Here is a 22,204-nt window from a genome sequence, read left to right as displayed (position 1 = left end):
AGAAAGATGTGTTCTGGTGTGTGCCTAATTATTGGGATTTTACAGGACAAGAGGTAAGCCATGCATCTGCATTGAAAGAACAACTTCACAGCCTCTGCCATTTATCAATAACTTATTAAATCCCTATCACTGAATATGTAAAAATTCTGAATAGGTAGGAGCAATGTATATATGGCAAGATGTAATTACAGATCAAAGTTCCTAATTGAAAACTTAAAAATGTTTGAGGAGAGCAAGAAAGTTAAATATATGCTGGTGATCATTGTGAAGAATCTCTTTTCCCTTTCTGGTCCCCTACTACAGGGAACAAGCAGTGGTTTCCATGTGAACAACTTAATCTGGTTTGTATTTTGAGAGTAAAATTGGGAATCTTTTTTTAACTTCAAAATTTGGACTGTAGTTGAACAATGTGCATTTTGTTAGTGTTGTTCATTTACCTAATAAATGAGAAACATGATTGTGTCAGTAGAGGATCAGTGGCACAAAGAACAGTATCTCATAAAAAAACCCAGACATTGGTATCACAGCTTCAGTTAAACATGTTTTAAACTATTATAACATCCCATTCACATTCTCAGGGGGAACATTCACTGCCTACGTTTAAACATATAACTTAGATGCCTAAATTAGGAGGCTTGTCTCCTTAGATGCCTTGCATAGTTGAAGGAATGAGAGAGGCTCCTCCAGAGAGCAGTTCAGATTGTTAGTTAGGCTTCTACTCTGAATTATCATCTAGAGGAGGCTCTTCAACTTTGAATGCCATCCTGTGCTATTTCTGTGCATGTTTTCGTTGGCAACTAAACTGACTTAACTGGTTTTCACCCCTCAGCACTCGTTCTTGCCTTCTACTTTACGTATCTCTCTGTCGCTTGCGCGAGTACAGCTGTTGATGTGGTGGCCCTGCCAACTAGGTTGGTGAAATCATCTGGGTTAAAAGGAACCCTGTAAAAGAAGGTGTAACTTTTAACCTAGGTCATGTCTCTGATTTTGTTTACTGCGTGACCTTGTATACAAGCCAGGCATGTCTGAGGAAGGGATGAGCTTCAGCAAGGCACAGAAATGCGTTGTTGAACTCAAGAGATCTATTTGCCCACCTGTCAGCCAAGGGCTGCTAATGTTTCAACAGATATGCTAGGTGCAACATACCTAGCTTTAATGGTTTACAGTGCAGGCACCTGCTCATAAGCTGGTTGCCTTAAATTCAATTCAAAATCAAATGGAAATGCCTTCTGGATGCTTCATATGACTTGTAAGAGATACTCATATTAGATATGAAATACCTACATTTGACCAGCTGAATCGCACCTGCAGGCTGCGCGGCTGCTCCTTGTACATAGAACTCTGCTGGTTACAACAAGTGACGTTCAATTGCCTTGTGTGCTAACCTCTAAAACCATCCAGGCTCAGCAGTTAATATGTCACTAAAGCTTCATTTTCTGATTATTAAACATCATTCCAGTTCAGAGAAACTTGATGCCATTGGTGACCACCACCAGGACACTTTTCCAGTCCCTGGCAGTTAAGGTATTTCATGTAGCTACAGAATTAACTACCTGTTATAAAACAGTATTCTTTTAAAACAAGCATATATTAGGAATTTTAGCCACAAACCCAATAAGGTGAGAGAACTATTAGTAGCTTTTAATAGTTACTAAGTTTTGCATGGCATCTTGTGCTGCTTTTTAAAGTACAGTAGTGTCAGATAGGCATCTCAATAACCTGTGAAGAGATCATTTAATTATGTTTATCTGTGACCTTCCATAGCTTGACCTGTCTAATTGCTTCTTTTAGCTGAATTACTCACCTCTTTCTAGTCCTTCTCCATGAAAGTGAGAATGAAAACATTCCTAAAGAATCAAGTAAGGAAGAAGATAAAATCCACAAGGAAGCACAGCTGAAGCTAAACTAAATATGCTAAGCTGGAGTTAAATCTGCTGTTGTCTTCCTGCGTGCATTCCCTCATTCAAATAATTTTTCATATCGCCTTAAAAGAAAAAAAAGGAGAGGGGAAGCATTGCATTTAATTTTCACATTCAATGCATTTTTAAATGTAATGAAGTTAGAAATGAGTCTGTTGAGGTTTAACCCCAGTAGGCAGCTCAGACTCGCACAGCTACTCACTCCTTGCCCGGTGGGTTGGGAGAACCGGAAGAATAAAACTGAGAAAACTCATGGCTGAGATAAAGACAGTTTAATAGGTAATGCAAAAGCCACACAAGCAAGCAAAGAAAATTAAGGAATTCATCCACAACTTCCCACAGGCGGGCAGGTGTTCAGCCATCTCCCAGGAATGCCAGGTTCCATCACGCTTAATGATTACTTGGGAAAATAAATGTCATCCCTCTGAACATTGCCCATTCCTCCTTCTTCCTCCAGCTTTATATGCTGAGCATGACACCACATGGTATTGGATAACCTGTTTTGGTCAATTAGTGTCAGCTGTCACAGCTGTGTCCCCTCCCAACTCCACGTGTACCCCCAGCGCACTCGTGGGCAGGGCGGTGTGAGAGGCAGAAGAGAATTTGATGCTGTGTAAGCCCTGCTTGGCAGTAACAAAAACATCCCTGTGTTACTGCTGTTTCCAGCACAAATCCAAAACATTGCCCCATACCTGCTACTTTGAAGAAAATTAACTTTATGCCAGCCAAAATCAGTACAGAGCCTTAACTCTTCACATTCTTTTACAGTGGAGAAATACATGTATGTTGAGGGTACTTGTGCATAAGAATATATAAGATTGAGGTTTCCATAATTACAGGTTAGAAGAACAAAGGTTATTAAAAAAGCTGTTCCAAGAGCACAGGAGAATAATATTCTACAGATTTCTCAGGATGGGAAAGGTGATCCTGTGCTGTTTCTCCTTGTCCCTTTTACCATTTTTATTCTGGGTTTCTGTTTTGCTGATATACCAAAAAATTCCCCTCCTACTGAGACAGTCTTTGGGACCTTTCCACCTGATGAAAGCAGTCTCCAGCACCACTGTTCAGTGCAGTTCTTACTGGTATGGGCAGACAGCCTGCGACGTTATTTGCAAGTGTGTATCCACGCTCAAAAGTGCATATCCACAGAAGAGAGGGAGCAGTTTTCCATCCCAAGGCTCAGTGATGCATGCTGACTCACATCCAGGATTCTTAGGGCTACTACAGATTGCTCTGTCCACGCCACAGAGCCCTGTACCCTGGATTTCACATTTATGTACCTTGTGGTGTCCCTCTTCTGTACTCTGAAGAGTGTGGAGCCTGCGGGAATAGTGTTGAAAGACAATATGGGTCTGAGGGAGCTAAATATAATGTTCTTGACCTTGGTGTTTGAGGGGAATCCCAAGAGTGAACTATTCAAGATCCGTGCCTTATCTTGAATGCATAGGATGTACCTGGACAGATCCCCAAAGACAGAGCTAACAATTAAGCAGAGGGGACAGCTAGGTGCTCAAACTTCCTCCCATGACCTCAGTGTGGGAAATAGTGTAGACATAAAGTGCCCAGTTCTAGTCCTATGGGGGGATGAGCACAATATAAACACATAGATTCATACAGATTAGCTGAGCACATGTTATTGTATACAGACTATGAAAACAGAAGTGGTTGATATCATACATCAGAAGCATCTTATTCTTTCATACACACTGCTGAAATAAAACCACTTACATTCCTAGCTGGTATCTCTACCTGCAACTCAGCAGAGCTTTGGCTGGGTCTTAGATCTAAAAATAGAATTTTCCTTCCTGAGACCTTTTACTTCAATGATATTCTTAGTAGCAATGCAATGCAAAAGTGGAATAGATTATATTAATTGTTGTCTCGGAGCTTTCTATCCACTGCATAGGAAACATTCATTGCATTCTCCATCACACCATATGGCATCTAAATATAATGTGATAAAATTACTAATGCAGGGCAGTAAATAACATTATGATTATGTGTTATGGGTGCCACCTCATATGTGCAGAACAAGTAATTATAGTTGGAATGAGTAATGAAGATTTGAGTGTTATATCTAGAAATATATAAGAAAGGACAAAATTTGTCATTAAGGATGGTAATTGTCTCATCTGACTTTGTGGATTCAGTAAGTCAGTGTCCATACCAAGCCAGTCATCTGTGACTGCATCTGTGATCAGCAGAGAGAGGAACAGGGACGTACGAAGATGAATGGCCCCTCATCTCTCAAACAAATATTTTCAGAGGAATGCATCTCAAAATCTCACACAAACAGAAAATCTTCAACAACATCTTCCAGGCAGGAAAAAGAGAACACATCCAGAAAGACCTGGTCACACATCATAACCTTTCTCAGATGAATCTCCAAGTTTATTCTCTGCCTCAGTGAACAATCATCAGTAGTGAAACTTTTCATTACATTTATTTAAGCCATTTTTCACATGTTCCAGTGATAAAGTTTTACCATTTCTCTAGGAAGTCTCTACCAATGCTTACTTTTCCTTAATCCTGGACAGTTATTGAGTGGTTTAATGTAAATCTACTTTGCTGCAACTTACCCTAATTTCTTCTTGTTCTAATAGACACAAATTTACTTCATCCTTCTTTGCAAGTACTTTTCACATATTTAAAGATTCCTCTGCCCCCAGTTTTCTTTGTTCGTGGCATCATTTATGTCTTGACACTGAATTAAAGTACTAGTAAAGTGGTACTAGTAGGATTTATGTAGAGTTAAACCTTCTCTCACCTACCCCTTCATGGCCCACAGTAACCTCAGTGGTCCACTGACTCCATGATGGCAATGATATATCTTGTTGCACTCACAGCTGTGATACCATAATGGTGTTGATCTGTCACCCCTGTCTAATTTCAAGTGAGCATTCCCAGCTCATTTAGTCTTTCCTGGAGAGGGTTAAGTTTGATTGTTTCTGTCACTCTTTTATGGATACTTGCTGGTTCACAGCTTTCGAATGCATGATGTCCACACAATTGTAATAGTCTGGGGGCTCATTAGCCAATGTTTACAAGTGTAATGTAGTTTTTTACTCATATCTACCTTTTTTTTTCTTTACTTGCCAATTTCATTGCCGTTCTATGCTTTCTAATTTCTTCACAGTGATAACTTCATAATTTCCACAAAGCATTAAACAGAAATCCAACCATTTTTTTTGAGTGTACTGAAATATGTTTAAGGATCTTGTGGTTATGCTTAACACAGAACACTTCACAGAACTATATATTATACCACAAAATTGTTCTTAACATGCTAATTTAAAACATATTTTCTTTAGATTAGTTCATAAAGAGAGAGGAAAGAAGATATTTAGCTCCAGACAGCACTTGCAATAGAAATCAGTTATTTCTGTACAATATCTTTCCTTTGAAATATCACTAAATGATTTCCAGAGAGAGGAAGAATGTAATTTAATGATCACTTGCACAGCTCAAAAACCTTTCATCAGAGCATCTCAAAGCATTTCAGACAAGCCTGAAAGCTTGTCTGTTTTTCCCCAACTATTTCAGTTGGCCTAATAAAAGATACTGTGTCTTCCTACACACCTTGTATTGTTTAGCACTCAAAGCATTATCATACTTGTTTTACAGATAACTGAGGGGCACAAAGAATCCATGTAGTTTTATTTCTGCAGTGAATCTGAGATGAACTCTGTGGGGTCCCATTTTCACTGTGTCTCCTGGATTTGCAGAATACATGTTCTCAGATTACAAGCAGACATGGAGTGAAATCTTCATCTCACTGACATCAGTGGCAAAATTCCCATTGATCTGAATAAGGCTGAAATTGTGTCCTAGCTTTTCTAGCTGCTGCCTGCCAAAATCGACTTCAGACCTGTGCATCCTTCCTGTCTTCTGCATCACCATTAGTAATGAAGGTTCTGCGGTCCACGCCATGTCTGCCATTTCGCTCTCAGTAAATGATCAAGGCAAATATAAATGAGGAATGAGAGACCCCAGCAACAGGAGGAGGTCTGCACAGAGAGTGTGTGGTGTGTGGTTAGCAATCTCCTTGCAGTTACTGCAGATAGATGCATCTGCCTGCATCCACTCTGTGCTGACAAAAGGAGCCATACACGAAGAGCCATTTGGATCGTCTGTCCTTGCTCGTGAGTGTCCCAGGTTGCAAGTGTGCAACCAGAGACACCACCACAAAGACTATGTCAAGTCTCTGCTATCATGTCTGACCTTTTTAATTAAAGGACAGTCTAACCATTTTGAGACAATCTAGCAGTCTCTTCCAGCTTCATTTTTGCTTAGTTAATACTGTGGATTTGGGCCCACAGCACCAGATGCACCCAAAGAAATTAGAGTCTTAAAAGAATGATCAATAAGTCTTTTTACTATAATGTCCGTGGAGTATGCACTTTCATCAGAAGCCACATTGTACCACAGAAATATAAGCAGTTTAAAATACAGATTACAGAAAAGGAACACAAAGGGAGAAAATGCCATGTATGGATGTCTGCTTCTGCTGTTGAGGATAGCTGAATATGGTGCTGATGAGAGAAAGAGTATGTGTTCATTCTCACTCCCAGTATTGTCCATTTGTCCCTTGCTGCATGGGTCTTCTCAAGCTTGATGGGGGTGCAGCCATCCAGTTTTAGTATATTCTCGCTTATTTTCTAGCAAAATGCTTACTAAGTCCTCTCACTGTTGTGCTAGACTGAGAACAGAAAGCTCTTGCACATCTGGCATTTGTTATCTTCAGCTGCTTTTCCTCTTTCATAGGTATTTCAGGCTATGGATAAGCTAGAGGAAAGTTGTTGTGTTTTTCATACCACCAGTTTCAATTTGAAGGTAAAGAACACCAAACAGACAAGGCCTGAGAGTAACTTCTAGGCTCACAGAAACATTCTCATGTCTTTTTGGCTAAATTAAATGTTGGTCTTTCTATGTACATCTTGTATTACAAGCCACTTGCAAATCTGTATATCTGATCATTCTCTCATTGTGTTGGAAAACAATATGAGGGAGTTTCTTTCTATACTAGATCTTTGTGGGTAACTTGCTAGTAAACTAATTTTACATGACTCAGATTTAAATAATAAAAAGGCTTAACTTCAGTCTGAGAAGAGTTTATTGTCTACAACTGTAGCCTAGAGACAAACTCCAGCACCTTTGGGACTCAGCTGAGGCAGCAATTAGGCAGCATTTTATTGTGATGCAGTGAGTGCGCAAAAGATGAAGCTGGACTACTCTCAAGAGCTTAGAAACAAAATTGGCTTCCTGGAGAGAGAACATAAGAAATCTGGCAACGTAAAAATATTTAAAGAGCTTAGGGCTCCCAGGGGAGAATTTCAAGCTATTGAAGTGGAAAAGACTGAGCATTTGCTAAGATTGAAAAAAAAAAAAGGAGGGGGGGGTTACATGAAAAAACGACAAAGTGGGGTTTTTTACTGTAGCATGTTTCAAAGGGAAAAATATAATAAACCTGAAATCAATCAGTAGCACAGACTTCAATGCAGTGTTCCAAATCAAACAGCCCTGTCTTGAAAACAGGAGTCAAAAGAGAATTTTTTTTTCATTTCAGAATTGTAAGGGATTGAGGCCAAGAAACCATTAAATGAGGTGAAAGGTCTGGGCTAGAGGGCATCTTGAGCAAGTCTAATGAAGTCATGGTTGCTTCAGCAGCCACGTTCCCAAAGGGTTTTGCTGTGTCTGTCACTGTCTCTCTATTCCTCTGCATCTGGCTCCCTGGCCTCTGCAGTTACATGCCAGAGTGTGCCCCACCAGGCACCCTACGAAGCTCCCTTCTAGCAGCCCCATAATATGTAACATCCCTGTGTCAAAACTAAGTTGTACAAAATGTGATTGATCTCACCCATCATTTGGTGTGTGTCGTACAGGCATTTACCTGTGAGCTACTCGTGCTTGACTCCATATATTGTCAGCAGGGAGAAGCAGGAGCTCATGAGACACAATTTAGCTCAACTGAGCGTAAATTTCTATCATATGCCAAAAGTGTCTGTTTCTCTCTGACTTAAAATGGCATCCTAGGGTGACTAACTCCCAAATGGACACCTACCATTTAAGCATCTACATTTGTTCAATGAACTCTACCCACATAACTGGCATTGCCTGAGTGCACACTACGTATCACAGGTTTCTCTGCTGTGTTCAGGCCCTGCCTTCACACAACGTGTATCTAGGACTAAGATGAATTGGCTGGAACAGTTTAGCTCATGTCCCAACAGTAATAAGAGGGCTAGAGGGTGCAGAGTGTTTACCTTATTGTAAGGTAAACACTTCTTGCCACCGTTCCTCTGCATTATGCTGTCAGCCCTGTCTACATCACTGCTCCAGCCAGGTTTTGGGGCTGAGGGGCAGCTATTGGTAAGGAGGGAGGGGATGGATGGGGGACACTGCAGAATGGAAATGAAGGAGGCTGGTGGAGGGAAGGAAGCAACATGAGGAAGGGCCAGGATGCTTTATATGCAAAGTAATAGCCCAGTCTGTCTCTCGGGCATCCCCAGGGCAGTGCAGGCTGCAGTCCTGAGCTCTGCATGTGTAAGGTAGTTGAGGGATAGATACCCACGATCTCCACCTGGGTCCTGGATCAAGAGCACCTGGGGCTGAACTGCGGGTAGAGGGAGCATGCTGCATGTTATGGCCATGAAATAAACCCTGCCACACACATCCTACCTGCATCTGGTATTACTGCCCTACCTCAGCCATCTACTGACGTGATTTCATATGTCAGAGGCAAACCCATCAAATGACAAAAGAAACCCCAAGAGATCTCTGAAGGATTCCTGCCCCAAGGGTAGAGCCAAGTGACTTATCAGAAAGGAAAGTCTTGTTCTGCTCTTCTGTACCTGAGAAAACTTCATCTGTACAAACTTTTGATGTCTCTGTTGACTGACTAAACTAGTAGGCATAACTAGTCACTGATTTTTAAATAGTCCCCTGAGGATTACCCATTCTGTGCTGAAGGTACTCAAGTCCTTCTCATAGTCCCGAGGCGTTCCTTTCATGTATTTAATGTCATAAGCTTTCCATGTGGTTGTTGTGTTGCTAGTTTGGAAGTTTTATGATCTGTGGCTGCAATTTGCAGAACAGATAAGGTTTGTTGTTCTTATCACTGATGCATCAGTCTAAAGGCCTGGTGTGAATGAGCTGCCCAGTGTAGAAGGCTTTGTTGAGCCCTACACACAGCACTGTACATATTGTAAAGCCATCCCGCTTACCCTCCTCTTGATTGTTGGTAAATTTCCCAGAATTCATCTCTTTTGTTTGTCAGAAATTAGGATTACAATAAACAGCAGGGAAAAGGACAGCATTATCTTCTTTGAAATGCACCACTGTAGCAGCAAATTTCTGGACGCACCATTCATAGACCAGAAAGCAAAGCGCTGGCTTCTGTGTAAATATAACAGCAAACACAGCGTTCCCTGGAGAGGCTGAGCTGTAATGTGCAGAGACAATATGGGGCAGTTCTGGATAAGCAGAGGACATGCGTATCTCAGTGTGCTGCAGACAGCTGTGGCTCTGGTATTGCATGGTGCAAGGCCAGATACATATTTAAGGCATTTCCTGCTTCATCATTGTCTGCTAGGAACAGAATACACTTTTTCTATATGTCCAGAAGACCTAGAGGGGGGGGAATCGGACCCTGTGCCCAGGACCTGGGTGGAAGTGCTCCATGATCACTGCTGTGTCAGTGATAAGTATCAATGCACACTGCATGGCACCCTACAATGCTGAAGAGGAGACAGTGCTGAGGACCTGCCCAAATACACCTATCCCAGACCTGACCTGCTTTGTGCTGGAGATCCTGTCACTTTGCTGAAGTGATGCAGAGGACAAAAAACGTGGAGGTCAAGTTCAGCAATACGTGGCAATGCACAGCCTGGACTATGAAGGGAGGTGGGTATACCTTAAACAAGTTTTGTTGCTGACAGTGGCAATCTGCAGCCTCAGACTCAGGACCTTACAGTAGGAATTCAGAGCCTGTACCCTTCTACAGTACACCCTTTGTTACTGGATGAGCATTCACAGACAAAGCACATTTTGCAGCAAGACTTGAAAGAAGCAGATATAATCCATTGTCATATTGCTAGGTGGCAAAAAAATAAATGCTTTTATGCCTACCAAGATGTGACTAGCTCATCAGTTATGTAATGCACTTGTTCATGCTTTTGTCACGATCAAAAGACCTTACACAGATTCTAGGCCCTTGGAAGCCCTAAAGGTCTGGACTGCATTGGACTAACATGATGCATACCTAATAGAAAGGTTGGAGAATCTTCTATGAACTCTTCTTGTGGCCATAATTTGCTGTTCTTAGATTAACTCAAATCTGCAATATGCAGTGATTTAAAAACAAGCGGACTCTTTTGAAAGGCTTTTTTTAACTTCATTGTTGCATATTTAATAAACAGTTCACCCAAAACACAGCTTATTTTATGGTAGAGTTGTGGTAGGGGATCAGATGTGTAAAGTGTCAGATCAGAACAGATTAGTTTAGGAGACACATCACACTCTTTAGAAACACCCGTAGCACTTTGTACTCTTGTCGAGATGTGCTGTATCGTCTCAGAGTGTTCTACAAACAAGTAGTTGTGCCTCTGCCATAAGAGGTGTCAGTATTACTCCCATTACGGATAGGAAAAGGGACATGGATTTGTCTCTTGTCAGTGGCCAAGCTGGGATTGGATTCACTTGTCCTGATTTTTTGCTCTAAGCACCAGCATTGTTTCTCAGGTGTTACCTTACTGATGAACAGTAAGGCAGGAAGCAGAGTAAAGCCTTATGAGGCTAATGTTCATCTCAAAGTAGATTAATACTAATGGATCTTGAGTAGCTGCTTGGAAATTACTACAGGTTAACACCTCGATAATATCAGGAAGATCAAGATCATTTTGTTGAGGAAAGAGGTCCTCAGGGCAAAACTCACACAAACTAAAACCAGACTACAGGTGAAGGACTAACTTCTGATTACGGTTTCTGTTTATTTGTTCTTTGTGGTATAACTGAGTTTGATAAATGGCATTACTTTCCTTGGTTTACAGTTATTTTGTTTTGCATTTGGAAATCCCAGCTCAAGGAACCTGTTTTTGCTAGGTGCTCTGAACACACAGTTTATGGCCCAGGGCTCTGTGACCTTCCTGAGCAGCAGGGGAAATAAAGCTAGGCAAGAAGATGGCAGAGGCAAGGAGACTTGCCTCAAGATGCAGAAATGAGATGGCACTGCATGAAACACAGCCAGGGCTCTGGATCCTCACATGCCATCTGTGTCACTGTAGACACTGACTCACTTTTAGAATTACAGGTTCTAGGTTGAGGAGTAGAAGGATAAGAAACAAAATAAGATCCCTTCCCAAGCAGAGAAGAGCCCAGATGAAGTCCTTTGAGTGCTGTTCTGGTGAGGAATGCTTTTTTAGCTTCTGTCATGTGCATGAGCGACTTCCTTGGAATGTCCCTCTCTGCCGGTCTTCTCATCCTCTGCTACCCTCACTCCTGGGCAGAGGCCGATGCTGTCTGGATGTGCATTGTGGCAATGAGCTTCTCTCTTGGATGGAGGACTGCATGCTGCCTTTGGAGAAAGAGAGGGCCATGATTATTGCCCCCGGGAGAACTGGAATAGCTGTTTACCCACAGCAACAAAATGTTATTTTGGGGGCAAAAGGGAGCTGTAATGTTTTCCTGTTACAGTAGTTGGCAGCATTTCTCTATAGCCCAAACTGTTGTTTCTTAATGGGATCTTTACTCATAGCTGTAAGTTTACTAGAGGGAGAAACATATATGAACAATTCTGGAATTCAAACACAATATACTGGCAGACAGGTTTAAACCTTGGTAGCCTATTGGGACCAAGTGAAGAAATAGCAGAGTGGGACCCAGGACCAGGAGACTGAGCTGAGGGGATACTGGTGTTGCAGAGAAGTGTTTCATGTACTGTGATTTTCAAAGCATAGGCTATTTGGAATATGTACAGTAAGGACTCACAGCTTTTTATGGGTTCCTTCAGATATTTTGACTTACTAAATTTTAGTGATGGCATGGGGAAATGGTTAGCTAAGACAGCTGCACTTGGAGGCTGAGGTAGCTGAGTGAGCTGATCTAAGAAATCAAGGTTCATTTCATAGAAATACATAAGACAGTTGGGTAGCAACTCAGCTCTCCTTCAGAACTGATTATAAGCCATCCCAATGACCCTGGTTTTCCTCTCCCATTATCATCTTAAACCTCCTTTGCTTCAGGGGAGGGTTAGTGGAGAGGCTGCTGAGGCTTAACCCTGGCAGAACTTGTCTTACCACTTAGCTTCATTTTACAGGGGCCACACACTGACTCACAAGGGAAAAACGAGCTCTTGCTTCAGGGAATGCCAGGGGGCTTCTTGTTCAGGTGGTTGCCAGTGTTTGCCTGATTTCCCTAGTCAGTTGTGAGCACTAGATCCTTTTCTGCATATCTTGCCACGCACCTGCAGCACTGGCACTTCATGAGATGCTCTCCCCCAAGCCAGGCACCTACCAAATACACTTTGCCATCAGTAACAGCCATCAGCCATAAACAACAAAGGAAGACACTTGGTTTTGGACATAATTTTGTTCCTTGGAGAGAGCGTTGCTCATGTTGTGGCACTGGTGGCTGAGACAGCCAGGGTATAAGCTGCTGTTGTAACTATAGCCATGGTGTAGCAGGTGTTAAATCTGGTGCTTGTGTTGCACTGAATACATTTGTGGGTTGGGTGCATAGCTGGATGCTAAAACAGTAAACACCTCAGGCCTAAATACCACAGGAAACCCCCTCACTTACATGTGTATCAGATGTGTTTTCCTCATGGCACCATTCTTTAACAGATGGTTTTGAAACCCCTTTCTCCTGTGTTCAAAGGAGCAGAGGAATGTTTGCATCCCATCCTAAGGCAGTGGCCTGCCCCGACCTCCCACAGCATTTGGGGCAGTTTGCCAGGCACTGCAGAAGCCCACTGTGGTGCATAGCCCTCTGGCTCCTGGTGGCTCAGCCCACACTGCTGGCAGAAAGGCCAGTCTTGCACTTTCCAGCTTGGCACCCCTCACCATCTCCTTGTGCCAGCCCCAGTGCCCACCCAACCATTTGACCAGCCAGTTCAGCAAACCTAATCCTACCAAAAGGGAAAAAAACCAGGAGGGGAGGATTGTATCGAGACTAACCAGCCCCTGCTGCCACAGACCCTACAGCCAAAGGAGCACAAGAGTCACCGGAGGGGGAGAGCTGCCTTTTGGTAGGAGCCCAGCTGTAGGTCAGCTTAGGCCAGTGTGAAACCACACAGCCCCCAAGGTGCAGAGAGAGCCGATGTGCTCACCAACAAACCTCACCATGGGGAGCTTCACTGTTGGTGTTTGTGTTAGGGAGCCTGTAACCTCCTTAATGGATCCAGCTACTTCCGCAATTCATGTCTGAGACCTTGAAGATTTAATGCCTATATCCCCAAGCAAGAAAGGAGCAGATTCTTACTACTCCTGCACTTCGAACGCCTGAATGCCCGGCAAGGGTGATTTTGCATTATCCCAGGAGAGGAAGTGCCTCAGGGCAGAGCTCAGTCTTGTTCTTTTGCAAAGTGAGAGGCATAAATACTTAATAGAAGAACAAAAGAGGACAGCTATGCCACGGTATACACCAGGGAAAGTGAGAGCACAAATTAACCTTATGACTTGCCTTTTGAAGAACCACATGAAGTTTTGGATGTTTTTCCAGCAGTGTTGCAGCAGTAATGCTGTGAGGCTATAAGCATGGCAGAATTTATAGGAAGAGATAAGGTCTTTTACTAGACCAGCTGTCCACACTGTAGAAAGCAGACACATAAGCTCTTCTTTAGGCGTTTTTTAGATTTGAAGAACTTGGGTCTCTGAAAGCATATTTTGTCTAGGAAATAGACTGGTCTAATAAACCTCTTTTCCTCCGGTCTTGCCCCACTGCTGATTTAAGGGCACTCTTCAGGCAAAAGTTTCAGCTTTTTGGAATGAAGCTGTTTTCAGGACATCCTATTCCTCATGCTGGAAGTTCAGTTCTCACCCTTAAATGTTAACTCGTAGACCCACGTTGTTAAAAGGCACATCAGAGGCTGGAGAGCAGTGCAGCCAGTTGCACAGGGAATTAATTCTTCTCCCTTCTCTCCCCCCTGCCAGGCACGGCCACACGCCATCTAGTGAAGTAACAAAGAATGCTGCCAGACATATCATGCACATGTAGGCTACATTTATCGTATTAAACCATGAAACAATGCCTACTGGAGAGAGCAGGCTTTTTTTTTCAAACTCAAGTTACTTGTTTTAAGATAGGTACCTAAGGAAAGGGCCTTTTCCAGCCTTTGCTGTTACATAAACTGGGGTACTTATCAACCACACCTGTGATGGGATTGATATGAGCAAAAGACAAAATTTACAGAAAAATTGCTTAATACATGTTCAGTAACCTTGAAGGGGCCTGTAAGGTAGCTGTTGGCTAAAATACTTCCTGACTTAAAGGTAGATGCTGTTTAATCACTGTAACTTCGGCACAGAGTGAACTGGACTCCTTACCCCTTGAAAGCCAGATTCCTCCCGTTGGTGCAGCTGCAGCCTTCGCTGAGGAGCTGAGGAATCCCTGTGTCCTTCCTGCTTCGGGCTGTCAAGCTGTAACTGCAGCCAGTGCTACAGGAAGCAGTGCTGAGCACACACCCTCCCTTTGTGCTTTAGGAACCTTACAAAGGCAGCAAACACTTGTCTTTTGTCAGTGATTAAAGCAGAAAGCGTAAGACACAGAAGATTTATAGGTTTAACACCCCTGTACTGCGTGCTTGCATTTATCCTCTCTTAGATCCCATTTACTTTAATAGGGAAGTTTCTGCTAAAACCCAGCATGATGTTTAAAATATTTACCCCGTAGAGGGCAGATAATCTGAGAAGTGACAAGGTGCCATTTCCTACCAAATGTATTCTCTGACTATAACCACATGTAAATGGTACAATTTAGGGCCATGCTAGAGCGAAGCTTCAATTCACCACTTACCAGCACAGTTAAGCTGTGATGCCATGTGAACTGGGAGGGTTCCATTTGCTGTCACATTGATATTTGTCAGATAGGAAAAAGAAAAAAAAATTAAGATACCAAAAGTGGAGCATCAGGCTTCCTTGTGTGGCTTTGCTTTTCTTATTTTTTCTTTTAATCCTCAGAACAAAACAATTTTTTTCTTGGAGTCCAACTCCAAAGTTTATTAGATTTCTGTGAGCACTGCAATGGTGCTTGTCACAGGTGACCAACGCAAATGACACGGCAGTTCTAGATACCATATTAAGCATGGTAGAAGGATGCTTCATGTCAGGAATTCTGTCTTCCTTTCCCAGAATGTCAAAATGCTGCCTAGCCTTTCATTTTGCCAGGATTTTGCCCATTCTGGTGTGGACATCAGTAGATTTTATTCTGTCGTTTGCAACTTGAAGCAAAGACAGGAGCTGGGTTCTCTCACCATGTCACCTACCCCTTGCTCAGTTCTCAATAAAGGCACATCGGCATGGCACAGCACAGCTTAAAACCTCCAAAGAAGCCATAAAGCCCAGCAGTCCCCATGAAATTTTAGCCCCTCTCCTGCCCAGAATAAAGTGGTGCTTGATTGACTCTCCTTGCCGGTGGACAAGGAGACGCGTTTTGATATATATTATTGAGTGTGTTGGGAGGGATTAACCACAGCCCCTCACCTTGAAATGGCTTCAGTTTGATTTCTAATGGAAATGACAGCTGAATACATATATCTCAGTCTTTGCTTTTCTGCATATCTGCCCTTCCCCCAGTAACTTCTGAATTCGCTGACCAATATCAGCAATCTGTAACAGAGGAGTATCAGTCTTTAAGATAATTAAGTTGCTAAATATTCATTAAAGTTGGCCATGAACTACAGGAGAAAGAACCTATTGTCATTTAAAATAACAATGTGGCTCAACACTAACTTGTCCCAGAGAATCCCTACTGGCAAGGATATTATGCAAAACCTTTTTTTTCCTTCCTACACATGTGGTTTAGCAGAGCAGGATCCAGCCCTAAAAACTGCAATTTCTTTCTAGATTGTTTCTAAGGTGGGGATCCCAGATATGTTATTGCATAGATAATTAACCATCAAACACTAATGAATTCCATCAAATATGGTGCAAGGCTTCATGGACAATGTGCTGTAACATCCTGCCAAATTAAGCAGTTAATTCAAAACTGTAATGGGATCACTAGCAGTGTTACCCAAAACACTAGAAATAATCTAGTGGGATTAGAAAAATTCACTTTAATGTGGGATACGAGGTAGCATCCAAAGGGTTTTCATTAGGTCTTTGCATTGAGTTTAACATACATGTTGTTGTTCACGTTTTATACTCTAACCCCATGCATTTTGTGTGCGCTAGTGTGGCAGCAGCAGCAGCAGCTCTGTCTCACGGAGTTTGCAGGGAGGCATCACCTCACTTTGTAGGCCCACAAATATGAGAGAGCAGAGTCTTGAAGCACAGATTGAGCAAGTAGGTGACATCGCTTCATCAGGAGCCCAAACCCCCTTGTACTGTGACACAGAGAAGGGGTGGGAGTGACAGGCGTTCCCTGCTCACCCCCCAGCCCAGAGCTACCACTTAAAACAGATGTCTGTGTAAAAAAGGCCTCACACCTGCCAAACCACCAGCCTCAAGCTTCCTTCCTTGTTTTTTCAGTCCTCAGAATAATAACAGCATTTGTGCAATATGTACTGTGGCCTGTGGTTTTCTCTTTTCCCTGTAGACATGCTGTCAAATCTCCCCAGACCGAAAACTCAGACAGCAAAGCCTTACAAGATGGGAGAAAAGAGGTGAACAGTGAAGCAATATGCACTTTGCTTAGCTGAGTTCACTTTTTAACACCAAAAAATGAGGAACAGCATGAGCCAGTGTTGCAGACCTTGCCAGAGAGGCATTTGAATCTGATAAATAGTAGGAACACCTCATTTGCACGTATTCTGCAGAGCACTAAACTAGAAAAAAAAAATCCATTAACAGAGAAGTCATCTTGAATCAGAAACTTTCAAGATTTTATTTTAAACTATGGTGAGAATTTAGTGTTTTATTGCTGCTTTGCTTTTGGTTCCTGTTTTTGATAGCATTGAGAAATGAGGTGCCTTAGGAAGCCACATGGTGTGTAACAGGCAGGATCAGCCTGTATACAAAGGAAGGAAGATGATGTGGCAGGACATTGTTAAGGAAAGATCCTGTTTGTACAGGGAGCTGAAGAATAGTAAACCAGAACAGAACAGGGATGCAGAAAGAGCAGAAATGAAAGGAAATCAATCCAAAATGCTCATGAATCCTGTCTGTGTGCAGGAGCTCACTAGAGCCACCGAAACAATTTAAAAATCTGGTTTATTTGTCTTTTCTCAGATTTCTTATCCTGTAGTGGAGGAGAGAGAAGAGGACAGACACGCTCAGTTGAGTTCCCCTACCACTCTTTCCTCCCATGGCAATCCTGCAGCAGTGACTCCAGCAGCAGTCAGGTTTGCATCAAAACTGCCAAAGCCGACCAAAAGTTTCTTAACAGTAATTCCTAGCTGTGTTTTATCCCACGGACACTTGTTTTCAAGAACAACTTCTGAAAAGGTCCTGTCTATCTTTGTGATTTTTTGAGATGTATTAAAAAAATAAAATCTCTTAGTTTATTTTTGTGAAACAGTTAACTGATTCAATGAGCTTCAATTTCTGATAAGCATTTGCCTGTTCTGCAGATACTGTATGTGTAGCAGAGGGAAATGACTTCCCTGCAATGTATGCCTATTTTGGGTCACGTACTCTTTTGTTAGCCTTTTTAAAACACGACCACTTAAGGTCATTACACTCTCTAAATAAGTCTCTAACATGATTTTCGGTAAACCCATCTTTTCGAAGTCATATCAAACATCTTGATAACAGGGTATCTTGTCCCTGCAACAGGAGGATTAGCCTGTGAGTAATCTGGGTGGTGCTGCAGCAAGTGTGTTTTTTTTTTTTCTGAATTGATTCAAGCAGTTTATAGTCAAATTTAGAGACCAATATGCGCAAAGCAGCAAAATCCCACATCCAAAACAAAGCTCTTAAAGTTCCTCTTTGCTTGTATATAAGGTTCTTGCATTGGTGTGAACAACTTTGATCTTTGATACAGTAACCAGCTTCCTGCAGTAGGCGGAGAGACATTCTTAACTGTATCTGCAAGCTGTGTCAAGAGTTTATCATAAAGTTGCTGACTCCTAAAATTCAGGCAAGCAGTGCCACAGCACATACTATAAATGACTTTTTTCTCCTGTCCCGCTGGCTGTAAACAAGCTTGATGCAAATTTAGGCAAGGAAAGCACCATGCTAAGGTATTTATTGATTTCTCTGTTGTTGATCTGGTGCTTTGGGTGGACTCCCACTGAAGCCCTCTATAAAAAAGGCGATGCATGAAAATGCCTCTCCCATGAAATTTGGAATAATTTTAATTGTAACAAGCCAGAGATATTCTAGCACATATCAGAGCCGCCCTGGACCCAAGCAAAGAATAACATGATTCTTATCACAAGGCATGCAAATACAGTCAGCCAGTGCTGAGTGGAGAGTGAATCATGGATTCAGTGAGCTTCAGTTCTTGATAAAATGACTGGGAGAGAAGTAAACGGTCAGGGATATTCTTCTAGGCATTGAGACAAGCCTGTTTGCTCAGGTAATTTCCACGGGGAATTCACCTGTTTTGTGCTTTGCTATGGGTGATGAATGATATCACTGGATAATTTTGGTCATTCTAATGGCAGGTGCAATATGGGGGAGCAAAGGGAAAGCAAAGAGGGTTAAAATCCCTCACTTGTTTTAGGTACCTCATCTCCTGCTCCTTGTGATGTATCTGCTACCACTCACTTTCTGTGCTGGTGGGGTGGGGTGAGGAGCTACTGGAAACAACCAAAGCTCTTGTGTGGAGCTGCAGTAAGGTAGAACAGGGCACTGTTCTACCTGGCTCCACCAGCTCTCTGCCAGGCACGGTGAGGTGCTGTATGGCTTGGAGGTCCCCAGACATAGTTAGGTGCCATATGGCCAGCACATCTCAGGACTGTGAGGCTCGTGGGCAAGTATAGGCTCTAGGCAGCAAGTCCCGACTTCCCATGGGGTCTACCTATGAAATGGGAGTAGACCTCTCCTAGATGTTTCTTCCCATGCTGGGGACACATGAGATGTATGCCACCCCAGCACGTACACAGTCCTTTTCAGCACTTGCAGTAAATGACCCAACTCTCTTTGAGGCAGCAGTGGTGCTGCAAATTTTAAATTAAAAAAATGCCCCTGCATGCTTCCCAGTCCCTAAGTGCTGATGTCTGAGTATGCTGGGTGGCATTCCAGGAAGGATGGGAGCTCTGGACATGGACTTCAGGTAGCCATTGGCACGAAGGTATGTATCCTCAGGATGTGGTTATGGGCACCTGACAGGACATCAGGAAATGCCTGCCCAGGTCTGCCTCTGCTGCTTCAGTGTTGACTAGGCACATTAAAAGTTTCATTGTGGTAAGGAATGTCCTCTCTTTTCACCATTTTGGTAAACTTGTGCAGCCTCTCTGGGTTTGTATGATGCATGTCTGAAAAGGAAACAGGAAGGAGCTGCAAATGGAAATTTCAAGCTGTTGGCAACAGAGAAAACCCCAACCAACGTCCCATAGTATGGGTGGAAAACCCAGACTGTGCACTTCAGCTTCAAGTGACAAAAGACATTGAATTTTACATAGTCTTCTGAAATCAGCAAGTATTGGAGTTAGAGTGAAAGAAGTGACTTTGTCTTGGCTGTACCTGCTCCGGGAGAGGGCCTGGGTTCGAAAATTCCCTGACACACCTCTGCCCTTTGCCTCTGAGTGCTCCCTGAGATGCTGTTCCTCAGGCTGGCCACCCTTTTTTGTTTTGGGGTGGCTGTGGGAGAGGAGCTTACCATATATAAAAGCTCTGCTGTGCCACTTGCTGATGGGGAACAGAACACACCCTAGTCTGTTTTGTTCACAAGATAAATCACAGTGTCACATTTGTCTTTAGTGTCACAGAGATGTACCAGAGAAAGTTTTAGCCTGTAACTGTATAATGCACGTCCAGCTGCCATGAAAATGCATGTGAATAGAGCAGGGGAAAAGATCTATGATCTGAAAGCCTAATACTTGTATTGTCAAATATTTCTGTATGTACACCTTCACCCCAATCCAGAATGGATCTCCATGAGCAGATAGTTCATGGAGGAGTATTGTTATAGAATTTATGCTGATCTCTGCTTAATTAGTTTCTCACCCAAGGACTGATGAGTGTTTGATCTTGTCACGGAAAGAGCCACTCCCACCAGCTATATAATTTAACAAATCCACAAACCAAGCAAGTTGCCATCCTGCAAAACCTTCATACCTATGGGATTCTTATTCTCCACAAGGTGTGGTTTTCAGGTGGACACTATTGGATTTTTTGATTACTTTGCTAGGCTGAAGGAGATGTGTATCTGTAGAATGATATAAACCCACCCAAGAATAAAAAAAATTAGCGCTGAAAGTGTGCAAGTTTTGCAGACTTGCAGTGTTCCACAGAGGTGGTTGTTGTGCTAGTCTGCATTAATGCGGGTAAAGGCTTCTTTCTGTGCCTGTGTGAGGACAAGTGAAAACGTGATTGTCCCGTAGTGTTGATGGTTTGTAAATATAATTTTGTAGAGCCGTGTACTCCAACACTAGACTTGGTGAAATGGAGAGAGGATAATTTTCCTTGAAAAGACTGGATAGCTGAATAGGCGTTCTTTTAAACAGAATGAAAGCAAGAGCAAGGGGTGCTGATCATCAGAGTGCTTTGCAGCTAAAAGAGCACAAGAGAAAAGGAGAGAGAGGGCAAGTCCAGAATATGTGAAGGTAGGAGCGTCATATGGCCTTGCTGCCAGGCTTGTTTTCTGTGCTAGTGGCCCAGAGAACTGGTAAAACTCAACCAAGATAGTAAAGGCTGTAATCCCAATTCATCATTTATAGCCTCCTCGTAGACATGTCTACCCCAGCCTTCTCAGATACAGCGAGCTGCTGCATTTCATAATCATGGGAAGGGCTTCCCAGCTGCACGCTCTGAACGTTTTGAAGTGACACATGGTGCATTATATTAACTTGGTTCAGACAATCAGCTTTAAACATCTGAATCTGATTTCTTGATGCTAATTCCTCTTGCTCAATCTTTATTTCAGCTGTGTGGAATTCTCAGACCTTTCTGACCCTGACTTATTGTTTCCTGATGTTTTATTGCTAAGTCATTGAGGTTTCAGGGAGGCTGATGTTTCTGAAACGTGCACACCTTTGATTGTATGCATGGCTAGCATGTCAGACCAAACTTTTCATATGCTCTGTGTATATCATTGTCTCCACTGCTGTGTCCTCTGCAATTCCACCATTCAGGGCACTTATCTGCATGCCCCATTAGTGCAGTCCTCCTTAAAATGTGGTTATTATTTAAAGCTTTTCAAAAGCTCAGCCTCTACACAGTACAAAACTTGATCTGAGCCTACGTCCGCTCTTGTCACTCATGTACAGGTTCCATCTGTTCCCCTTTTCCTCTCTCGTTTCTGCTTGCCACATCCAGACCACATGCTGCTTATACATTGTACAATAGACATTTCTGCACACACACTTTTGAAAATGTGGCTCTCAGTGCTTTATTGTTCACATGTGTCTTGTTGCTTCAGGCAAGTTTTATCAGTAATAATTTTGTTGTTTACCGACACATAGAATAAAAGTGGAATACTGGAGGAGAGGAAAAGGACCTTTGATACACCAATTACACAAATTCTGCCAGCTTTCTGATCATTATCCCTTGCCACCACTTCCCCAAATTCTGTAGTTGCCGAAGGATAAAGTAAGATCCTAACATCACTTACAGCAATGTAAGGGCTGCTCCACTCTGCATGAGGCTGCTCCATGTTGGTAGCGATTCACCAGCACCTCCTAAACTCCTGTGTCTGGTGAGGAGAGAGGTTGGGACCTTTTAGCACTCCCTTCCAGTGAGGCAGCCCTAACTTCTGCTTTAGATCTCCTTTACAGGTCCCCAGTGTCACCTTTACAAAATGGTTGTATTCTTCCATTTGGGGGGAAAAGAATTCCCTACAGAAACTAGTTCTGGAAGTGGAATCAGTGCTAGGAAGGTCTAGGAAGACACTTCTCTTGCAGGAGCTGAGCTGAGCTCTAGCAGCTAACCCAGTGCGCAGACTGGAGCAAACTCAGAGGTATGCAATGACATAGGAATTAATGCATGCAGATTCCCTGAGAGCCATCTCAGGTCTTTCCTGTCACA

The 22,204-nt window shown here is 42.7% G+C and overlaps 1 long non-coding RNA gene across 5 annotated transcripts in view; it reads left to right on the top strand.

Moving 5' to 3' along the window:
- Window positions 1–22,204, top strand: part of LOC116782122 — a 76,861-nt gene that overhangs the window by 5,764 nt on the left and 48,893 nt on the right. For all 5 annotated transcript variants that reach the window (XR_004355140.1, XR_004355142.1, XR_004355141.1 and 2 more), the window contains exon 2: window positions 9,541–9,821. This is a non-coding gene — a long non-coding RNA (uncharacterized LOC116782122). The remainder of the gene's footprint in view (window positions 1–9,540; window positions 9,822–22,204) is intronic.

This window comes from Chiroxiphia lanceolata, chromosome 2, assembly GCF_009829145.1.
Source record: "Chiroxiphia lanceolata isolate bChiLan1 chromosome 2, bChiLan1.pri, whole genome shotgun sequence".
Taxonomy (NCBI): domain Eukaryota; kingdom Metazoa; phylum Chordata; class Aves; order Passeriformes; family Pipridae; genus Chiroxiphia; species Chiroxiphia lanceolata.
Note: the sequence above shows the minus strand (reverse complement) of the source record. Positions and strands in the feature narration are given on the sequence as shown.